The sequence below is a fragment of the Pseudopipra pipra genome, chromosome Z, assembly GCF_036250125.1.
Source record: "Pseudopipra pipra isolate bDixPip1 chromosome Z, bDixPip1.hap1, whole genome shotgun sequence".
Taxonomy (NCBI): Eukaryota; Metazoa; Chordata; class Aves; order Passeriformes; family Pipridae; genus Pseudopipra; species Pseudopipra pipra.
The window spans coordinates 58,321,729-58,332,533 of NC_087581.1; positions in this window are offsets into that span (position 1 = coordinate 58,321,729).

Consider the following 10,805-nt stretch of genomic DNA (forward strand, 5'->3'; position numbering starts at 1 on the left):
AGATTGATAAAGTCCATGTATTGCTTTGTTCCAAAATGTTCAGGCTTCTTTAAACATTAGCATTCTTATGATTTCATTGGCACTGTGGGCTTCTAGGAAACTCACTTTTTACAGATTTCTCCCTTCACATCTTTCCTTCCATCAACCTGACAAGCAAGAAAAAAAGTCAGCCCTAAAATTGCCAGTTGTAGCTGCTGCTGAAGACAAGGGATTACAATGAATGCTTAAAATTCGGTTCCAGGAAAGCTTTTTCCTTTTTGGGGCTATGTCTCTCTCCCTATTGACAGAAAAGCCAGGACTTTTTTGGATTTAGCAATGCTCTGTGTCAAAATTTTCTAACTTCAGACAACATAGTCAGGGGAATGACAGCTATATATGTATCTCTTTTTAGAAGACCTCAGTAGTGTTGTAAATCTGGAGTTTATTCACAACTGTTGTGCTTATACATTGCTATAAAAATAGGCCAATATATCATGTGACGTGCAAACTACTGTTTTCACACTTAGGACACCAATCTGTAAATTTGAACCAGTAAATCTTCCTGAACATGAAGACAAAATTGGTACTTGTCTCATAAACACATTGGCTATGTATATTATGTCTAATGCAGCAAATGTTCCCCTAGAGGATAAACAATGTCGTCCACAGCTAAAGTGTTGTCTTTTAATGGCATGGTTCATAAATTATAATGTCATTAAAAAATTAGATTCAAACTATTTACAAAAGCAAAATGAGTTCACCACAAAAGTGAGTGAAATGTAAATTACAACTTGGATCTTCATTCTGCCTCTTTAATGTCAGTGTAAACTCAGATCTTACAAAGTGGTGTTTGCCTCTGTCAAAGCAGGATATTCCAGAGCACAGGAACAGCTCTGGTGAAGCATTCCAGCAGGGGTGTCCTTGTTGGCTGACCTTCTCTTCTCTCTGTCTTCTGTCTGTGATGCTTCCCCATTAATTGCATTTTCTGTCTGAGTAGGGTTTTTACATTTGGTAGTGTAAGATTTATATATTTGGCAGCCTGTAAGGATCAACTTGGCTAAGGATGTTTTTCAAGTGAGACTAAGAGTGTCCACATGTGGTCTTTTCTGCCAGAAGGTATGAGTGGTAGAAGAGACATTTCACAGCTATGATCTGATTAAATGAAGCTTATCCATCGCTGTGTCTGAACTCTTGCCAGTTCAAAGACAGAGGTGTGATTCATGCTTCTTCCTTCAGATCTAGAATAGGTCTGCATGACTGTAGATACAATCACAACTCATATTTCAGCCATGATGTGAATAAGAAAAATTGAGAGGTGAGAAATCCTGGTTTCTAGAGGAAAATAAGATGATCACGGCTTTCAGATAAAATAATTAGAAAGAAGTCCTCATGAAAGCTGGAACAGGAGCAGATCATCTGTGAAGGACAGCTAAGAAGACGGGCATGAGTTCATATAAACATAAAGTTAAGGCTTCACATTCCCTTTCCTTCCCTTCTCTTCCTTTCCCACAGAATTTTTCAGAGATTTACAAAAAATTTTAGCTCATCTGTCTACATAGTGACTTGTATCACTACTTCATTTCTACACACTAATCAGTGGATCAGTTGCAGGCACCATCTGTATTTTTCAGAAGTCACCATTGGGAGAGAGAATGGTGAGACCCCTCTGAAGCAGCTTCCAGCAGTACAACGACAGCTGTGTCTCTGTCTTCCCATGGATGCTGTTGCCTCGTCTATTAAGACATCACGATGCTGACAAGAAATCGAGTACAACTAGCTCACCCTGAATCACAGTAAGGTCAAAACTGTGCTGTGAGATGATGTTTTGACTACCTCTCTGAGATACAATTTCCAGCAGTATACAGAGCTCTGTGTCACTGAGTGAAGCCTTGGCATCCTACCTGAAACGGGATAACCAGGCAGCATCACTATCTACAACTGCTTTATTTAACATTTGTCTTGCTTGGAAACTTTGTCTCTTCCTGCTGGGCTGATAAAGCAAGCCTGATAAAGCAAGCAGTGAAGTTTGCTAAGATGTTGAACAATTTCGGCTGCTTCAATGGAAGCTGGCTTGCTGAGGCTGTGATGAGCCCATCAGTCAGTCACTGAGCTCCGATCCAGTTTTGCATTTTTGCATATTTTTTCATCAGAATCATCCTCAAAGTCATGAATTGTCTGAATGAGTGGAATGAGGTAGAAACCAGTTGTCCCAGACTCATTCTTTTGTTTCCTGCAAATGTTGCGTTTATGTTTCTACCCAACAGTAATGTCAGCAAGACAAGCAAGTTTAATAGAAAGCATATTTTCAAAGGATCTTCACAGGCACGGAAAGTTACAGAAACTAAAGTGATGCCTTGTAAGGGGTAATGGGGAAAGCAACAAAGTAAACCAAGATTCTGGCACGAGCAATCACAGCTGCTGTGAGGAATATCACTTGTTGTCAATAATATTATGCAGGTGATGTCTATAAGACTGATCACACACTTAGTATTCTGGGCAAATAGTTGAATTTAGTTAAATGACTTGCTGATTCTAAAATTGTAGCCTACTAACCACTTGCAAATTGTCTGTATTTTGCTTTGTGAATAACAAATGTGTTTGGAAGTCGTATTTCAGAATAATAGAATTGTTTGTTTACAAAACTCTAGGCTTTTGTCAAAACTAGCTCGGGGACGGAAGAAGATGTCTTTTAAAGAATAGCTTCCTTCTCAGGAGAAATGATCATAGAAAACTATAGATCATAAGCTATTTGCTGTTTTATCAGGAACATTATCTCTACAAACTTTAAAGGGTACCAGACCTTAGTTGTTGGCAGCTGCCAGTCCTGGAAAAGGCAAAATTATTATAATCCCTGTAAGAGTATTGTTAGACTGAGGAGCAGGAAAAAGGCTTTGCACACTGTTGCAGACACCTCTAACCCAGACCCAGCTACACTCGCAGAAGCTGCACTCGCAGTTCCATTTCTCTCATAAAAAATATTGGCAGTTGAAAAGAGAGTTTGAAGTTTGGAGGATTTGACTTTCAAAACAGACTCAGAATTTTATGTACCCACCTGGACAGTGCTGCAGGAAACTCTGAAAGAAATTGTCTTAAAAACATAGCCAGGAGATGTACATGGGAGTAGACTGAGTGAGCGAACAGAAGTTGTGAATGCCTGTCTTGACTTCAGGTGTCAAGACAGCCACCATTACCTCAGAAGGCCTTGAATCAGGAGTAAATGTCTGGTGTCAAGAGATGCATGCTGACCTAGTTCAGACTAGTATCACCACAACACCAGGAAAGATGATAATCATCTACATCAAATACTAGGTACTTAGAGACTTAACAATACTTTTATCCCCATCCCAGGATCAGTGTGGTAAATTCAGTAGAACTTGGACTTAATCTTGTTCATCCTGGAAATAAAGGCATAAATATGAAGAGAAGACTCAGTGAAAAGACAAGTAGTTCATGTTTATTTTGTACGGCTTTTCCCCCCTAAGAAATACCAACAACACAAAGTAATAAGAGCAAGGCCAAAGTATACTAAGGAATACTTTTTTTTCAGCCCTGCCTTCTTTTTCCATTTTCACTTGGATGAAAAAAAGAGTGTTATTAAAGCTTCCCAGTGATTACACATAGCCCTAGAGGCTACTACAATTGACTTGAAAGGAGTAAGTATCAGAAGAGATGACATAAAATGCAGTCTTTACTGAAATTCTAGTTGTTAGAATACAGCTGAGGCAGTTTGCTTTAGGAAGAAACAGGTTCATACCGTATCAGAGATTAATATGCTCAAGAATTTTTGGTATGAACCGTGTAGTCATAACCTTTTTTGTAAATGTGGTAATAGATTGCTAATTTGCATTATTTTAAATTTTATTTATTCCATTTTCACATCTTGATTCAACCACATAGGAAACAGGAGTAGCACTACTGGACTTTGAGAAAAATGCAGGAGAAATAGGGAGAAATCTCTGATTAGACTGGAACACTCCTTGGATATCAAAGGATTTTTTTTCTGCAGAAGGACTGAAGAAGGTGTTTCAGAAGTCAAGAAGCACCTAAAAGCTAATAACAGAGCTATCTTCCTCTTCTCTCAGCATGACATGACAGGAGCCTGAGAGATTAGTATTGTAGATAGGGAGTTCAGCTGCTTTTACTGACCCCTTTTTTCCTTCCTGAATATAAGGTCTAGTGGCCAAGAACCGTGATTATTCAGCAAGACAAGAGTTCCCAGAATTTTTCATGGTTTGATCAGCTCAACACATAACTTCAATATAACTGCAGTTATAAGGCTCTCATTATTGCATTACATCCAAAGGAGTGTTTCCTATTGAATTTCAGAGGAAGAGAAAGAGGCATTGCAAGATCAAGACCTTTTGTGTTTACACATAATTACTGAGAAGTTTTCAACAGAAGAACTCTGCAGTAGTTAGAATCAGAGAGGAAAAAGTAACAAGTCTGAGTAATTCACTAATGATAATATTAGCCCCACATTTGACATTCTGTCTCTGCATGTTACTGTATGTTATTGAGGGATAAGCAATTAATAACATTGATGAGATTGTCCTCTTTCTCTGCAACTGTAGCTACGCATTTTGTTCTTTCATAGTCCACATTCTTTAATCTTGCTTTTTGTCAAGGCCTCTTCCCCAGTGCCTTTTCCCAGTCATTGAAAACGGGAACTGATATGTGTGTATGAATCAGAGATGGTGCAGGGACTAACATAACCCATAACATGGAACTATGAGTGATAAATCTGTCTGGGGGAGGCAAGGTCCGTGATGTGGTATAAAGATGCCAGACTAATGGGAGTCCTTGTGGGGGCCACAGGACAAGCCAGATTCAGAAAACACATGTATTGCTCTGTGAGGATGCCCTTTTGTGTTGTAGCTGACTGAATTGTGGGCTATTGACAAATACAGGTGATCCTATTTTTTTCTCTCTTCCTGTGCATCACAAGTGGCAAACTCTATCTGGTCCTTTATGTCATGTTAAATATTTATACAGATATACAGCAAGTCAGATAAATCTGCTGATGTGACAGAGAATGTAACCACCTTTTTTGTAGATCGGTTGTTTGGTGGATCAGTGAACCAGAACACCACAATCTAAATCCTCAAAATTAATAGATCCACTTTTACATTGGTGAAGGAAAGACAGAAGGTAGAAAAGTGGTTTAGTGAGAGATGCCTGCTGTTATGTAAAATTAACCAAAACACAGAGATGCACCTGAAAACATAGCAGATAGCTCTCTAGGACAGAGAGTTCTAGGATCAATTCTAGGATCTCATAGTCCATTGGACCATTCTGTACCTATTTCCTCTTCTCCCAGCAGGTACGTAAAAGCTTTTGATTTTTCTTTCTAAAACATGGCAAAAACAGTTGACTAATTCAGCAACACAGTTACTCTTAGGATTTGTTGTAGATTCTGGTGTTGACTTGTCTACATAGCACTCCTGTGCTGTTGCCATATTCCTTCTGTCTGCTTATGTACCGCTTCTGGTGTCTTGTTAGGCCTGCAGAAGAGGGCTGACTGCAGTGGGCTTTGAATCCTCTTTATCACACAACGGAGGACTGAGACAAAAAGGTTTAGAGCCATCTAGGTGGTAAATGATGCTGTTTATTTTGGTTTGATCAGAGAATTTATATAGCTGAGCTAAGGCATGCAGCTGTGCTCACACATGCAAATTCTTACTAATAACTTGCCTGCCACTCTTGTTTTTTTCCTCAGAACTCTTCGCAGTAACATCAGTTAAAGCTGAATTATTAATTTCTATTAATTAACACACCAAATCAGGAAACCAGCTACTGTTCGGCTTATTTTTAGTTTAAAAGTTTTATTTAGTACTGGAATGAATGATTGGACCCCAGTTCATGACTCCCCAGTAAAAGAGACATGGGCATACTAGAGAGAGTCCAGCCATGAAAATGAAGAAAGGCTGAAGGACTGTTCATAACGGAGAAGAGGAAACTCAAGAGGATCTTGCCAATGGATATACATACCTGAAAGGAGAGTGCAAAGAGTGCTAGATGCTTTTCTGTTCTGCCTAGTGAGCAATGGGCACACACTGAAATACAGAAGGCTGCCTCTAAACATCTGGAAACACTTTGTCACTGTGAGAACTACTGAGCACTGGCACAGGTTGCCTGTAATAGTGGTGGAGTATCCATCCTTGGAGATATTAATAACCTGATGGGCCACAGTCCTGGACAACAGGTCATTGGACCTGACAACCTCCATCGTATCTGTTCCATGATATTATTAATCTCCTGTTTACTGAGAGTTTGAACTTCTATCATTTACTGCTTACAACGCTTTCTGATCATAAATTACACAGTAATATGATTTCCCAATGTGTCTAACTGTTCCGTATGATTCATCCACAAAAAGGAATACCAGAATTACTGCCATATGCACTCTGTCTTTAATCTTACCAAAATAAACACTAAAGGCATTGAGGGTGAAGCAAATTGCTCAGTTTCCTAAAATAGAACAAACAGCAACATGTTAGCCTCTTCTTCATCGTGCATAACTCAAGAATTCTCTGTTAGTAATTAATATGAAAAAAGTGTAAGAGAAATAAGGCAAAACCTATATGGATGTGAAGGCAATTTAGGAAAGATTTTAGACTATATAGTTAAACCCCCAAATCTTAGATGTCCCATCCTCAGAATCAGCTCCGAGAACAACACTGTACTCCGTGATCTATCTGCCATGAATAGAACTTTCAGTATTTTTACCAGAGGCTGTAGTCATCAAATTTAAGGGCACAGGCAAAGGAAATACATTCACTTCTGGACTACTTTGTTCTGAATGTTTAGCTGTTCACATGACATTTATTCCACTGATACCAAAGAATATATTTTTATGTATGAAGTCTAAATCCATACTTAATCCATGTAGGATCAAGACATATTTTTTTCACTGACTTGGTTTCTTCATCTGGCGTATAGCCATCTGCTATGTCAGTGATGCTGATAAGAGATGCTTTGCAGATAAGAATTCTGAAGGAAATGTTAATTGCCACTTTTTCTTTTTACTTATTACTACCATTTATTCTTGGACAAATAAAACAAACAAAAAAACATACGAACAAACCTCAATAAAACCCATCCACATTCACAAAAAAACCCCACCCAAGTCCGAAACAAACAACCCCTCCCTAACCACTTAATGGAATAAAACAAGAATAAAACTGAAATAAAGTTTGTGTTATCCTAGCTTTCTATTAATTTTTAACTAAATGTAGTTCTCTGTCTGACGAAAGCACCTTCCTTTTATGCTACTGATTGCCCTAAAATATATAATAGCTGAACCATCCTCATAATGGTGGTATGTCCTAAAGGGCATACCACTTCTGTACACCTCTTTTTGGCAGATGTACTCAAAAGTGAATGTTCTGGACTTCAAGTTAAATGCTGTTTGAGGACTTTTTGACTGCATGTATGCTTATAAGTTTGGACTATATAAATGTGTACAGAAATGTTTTGAAACAAGCCAGATCTGCTTATTTTTCCAACTTAATTGCTGAACAGGCAGACTGCCCTATTCTCTTGTAACTTTTTATTGCAGGGAAGCTGACTAATCTGGCTCTTCCTCCATCAACAGAACTTTGTGAACAGTTCACATCCCACTTTGAGAGCAAAATTAAGATCATTGTGAGTTAGTTGCCCTCTAACAAAGCTGCCAACACTAACAATTCTGTAATTCCAAATCTTGAACCTGTCAAAATTCTGTACAAATACTGTTGGCATTTTATGCTCCAACACCTCAGGGTACTATTATGTTTTGCCAAATCTTTGGTCTAAACAGTTACAGTTTTTCTTGATTCTCTAATCCCACTGGATTCTCATATTGTTAATCTTTCTTTGATGGTGGGGAAGGTCTTAATAATGACACAAAGTAAAACAATTATCTGTCCAGTTTTAAGAAAAAAAATCTGCTACCAGTAAAAGATCCAACATGTTGCCATGTAATACTCAATCATCATTCTTCTTTCTTTTTTTTTTCTTTTTTTTTTTTTTTGTGATTGTAGCACACTGCAAATGTGGCAATGTCTTTCAAAGAATGTCTCTTGGCTTTGTCTCAGGCTGGACACTGTCCTCTGCACTGTGAAACAATATTCTGAAGAGTTTATTTTTGATCTTTGTACCCTGACTGATGATTAATTTTTGCTGCTGCTGCTTAACCTCTTGATTTTCCTTGGCATTATTTTGATCATAATAGAATATTAGGTCTCTTGGCAACTCAGATTGATTTTTTTCTGGTTTCCATTGAGATCTATCATGCACATATTCTCTTTCTGTCCCTCTCTCTCATGCATGTGTTCAAAGGCGCACGCACTCCCATGTATTTTGCATACATCGTAGCACAAAACAGGCAAGCAAAGGTGGTCTGATGGTTAATAGCCAACTCTCTTGGCCAGTGTGTGGGTTTATTCACTGTAATTCTATTAGTAGATATAATACCTAGCATATAAACCATTTTTCATCAGAAGATATGAGAGTTTTTTTAGAGATGAGTAAGACCTAGTGTCTCTGCAGAGACTTTGTGGCAGGCAGAAAAGTTGGACCCTTATATTATTGGGGAAAGTAGTTAGCCTGGGTACAGAAAAAAAGCTGTCAGCATACAGTGAAGAAAGGGGTATTATTACTGAAGTCACATTGTTTTTCAGCCATCCTGTCTCAACCCATTTATTTGATACAGTTTCGTGCACACCATTCATGATACATACAGGTTCAGGTCCTGTTTCTCTCAGTCTCTATGACTCAGTGAAAATCTTTGATATCATTTTGTTAGTTTCCAGCCCATTTTTTGTGTACAGCACTGTCTATTGGGCATTCGTCTGCCCAGATATCTCATGTCACGGAGAGGCTTCGTGTACTAAGATTTGGGAAGGGCTCTACCCACGTTTGTTACAAGCGCGTTGGTGGCTAAAAAGGCCAACACGAGATAGAAAGTCCAGTTGCAAAAGGCACAACAGAAAGACTCCTTGGATGGTATTGGCAAGACATTATTCTTTCTGCGTTGCCTTTTCTCCTCGAGAGTGATCCTGCGTGTGTTCTCAAAAGAAGCAGCAGCGTTACAGATATATCACCCTCGAGCCTGCACAATGGATTTTTTAGGTGAGACGCAGCATGCACAGAACTGGACCCACCCTTTAATCCTAAGGTTCATCTGCCAGGGCCTAGCGAGCTTGGATGCTGATAGTGACGTCCTTAGAACGTAGGTTTAATTAGAGTGTCCTTCTCTTGGATGGATGGCCTTACAGAGCTAAGCGAGCTCCGCCTGCCCGGGTTTGGATTTAGAGTTGTCCTTCTCCTAGGATGACTGCTGGAAGGCTAGTGAGCCCATCCTGCCCATGGACACATTTTATCTGACCCTTCAGTTTTGACCTGTCTGGCATGGGAGACCCTGCCAGAGGCATATACTGCTGCCAGCATAGCTCGCAACCTCATAAGGGCACACAAGCTTCTCCTCCACTAAAATGATTAGGGACAGTCTGGCAGGTCTGCTTAGGCCTTTAGGTATTAGACCACTTCATTTTGCTGCACAGTGTCTATTAGCACTGGTCTTTTGCTCAGCTTTTCTGAAGATGTAAAACAAAGACATGTAAAATGAAATCACCAGTCGTTGGTTGTGGAAAGGAATTGCACCAACTTGCCTTATTTGCATTCGTTATTGATGCTCAAGGCATTCCTGCCTTATAAATCAAATCTTGTTTTTTACCAACTCTTATCTTATAGACAACTAATAACAGTATTCTCAACCCATTCTGGTATTTGTTGTGTTTCTTGAAAAGGCTACCAAAATGCTGGCTCATTTCTCTTTGTAGATTGTATTGTTTTAAATGTTTTATATGGTCAAGTCCTTTTACTGTCAGCATCTATTCTCCAGATTATTTTGGAAGTGTCTGGGATATTAGTAAGTGATCTTTCTTCAAGTAGAAAATGAAATCTTGAAAGTTTAGAAAAAGGAAACCTTAATTCCATTCTTCTTGGGTCATTGTTTCCATGATTTGTAAGACTATGTGAAAAAATATGTGTGTACTTAATAAAAAATACATTTCAGGTGGGTCCAGCAATCAAGCATTGCAGGTACTGAATACTTATGATTTTTAAAAGAGACTTTACTTGGGAAAATCTTACCAAAAAATGGTTTTTAAGTGATTGTAACTATACAGTACTGAAGGTTGTGTTTTTCATTGTCTCTTATATTTTCTATATTGCACATAATATTTTGAAAAATTAAAAATTGTTTAATGCAGTTGGTAACAATCTAATCTGGGCTCTAAAATCAAAGCTGGTTGTTTTTTTTTATGATCAGACCATACCACAGATAATAAAAATTAAAGAATCACAGGTTCATTTCTAAATCTGCATATCATATATAAATGGAAAACTATCTAGCTCCTTCTCCCATCTGTGTTGATGCTACACAATTAACAGAAATTAAAAGTTGTTAAAAAATATATTTTAATCACAGAAAAATAGAACAAGGAAAAGCAGCTGTAAGTGAAGATCAGGAGTAAGGCTGTTGGAAGATGTAATTTTTATAGTCACTTTGATGACCACAGTCACATTTTGGTTTTAAACAGATACAGTTGTACAAATCCTGGTGTAAAAGCCTTGGGAACAGCTTTCAGTACACTGTCAAGTTCTCATGAAATAAGCTGAAAGTGTTAAGTACACTTAACACTTAATTTTCTTTGAAATGGTGACTTCCCCATATCTTTTCAAGCCAGTAGTGACTACATATAACTAATTAGTCTTCTCAGGTATACACCTTGGTCATTTGTCAAGGGAATATATGTTCCAAAATTCTACTGAATACTAAACCA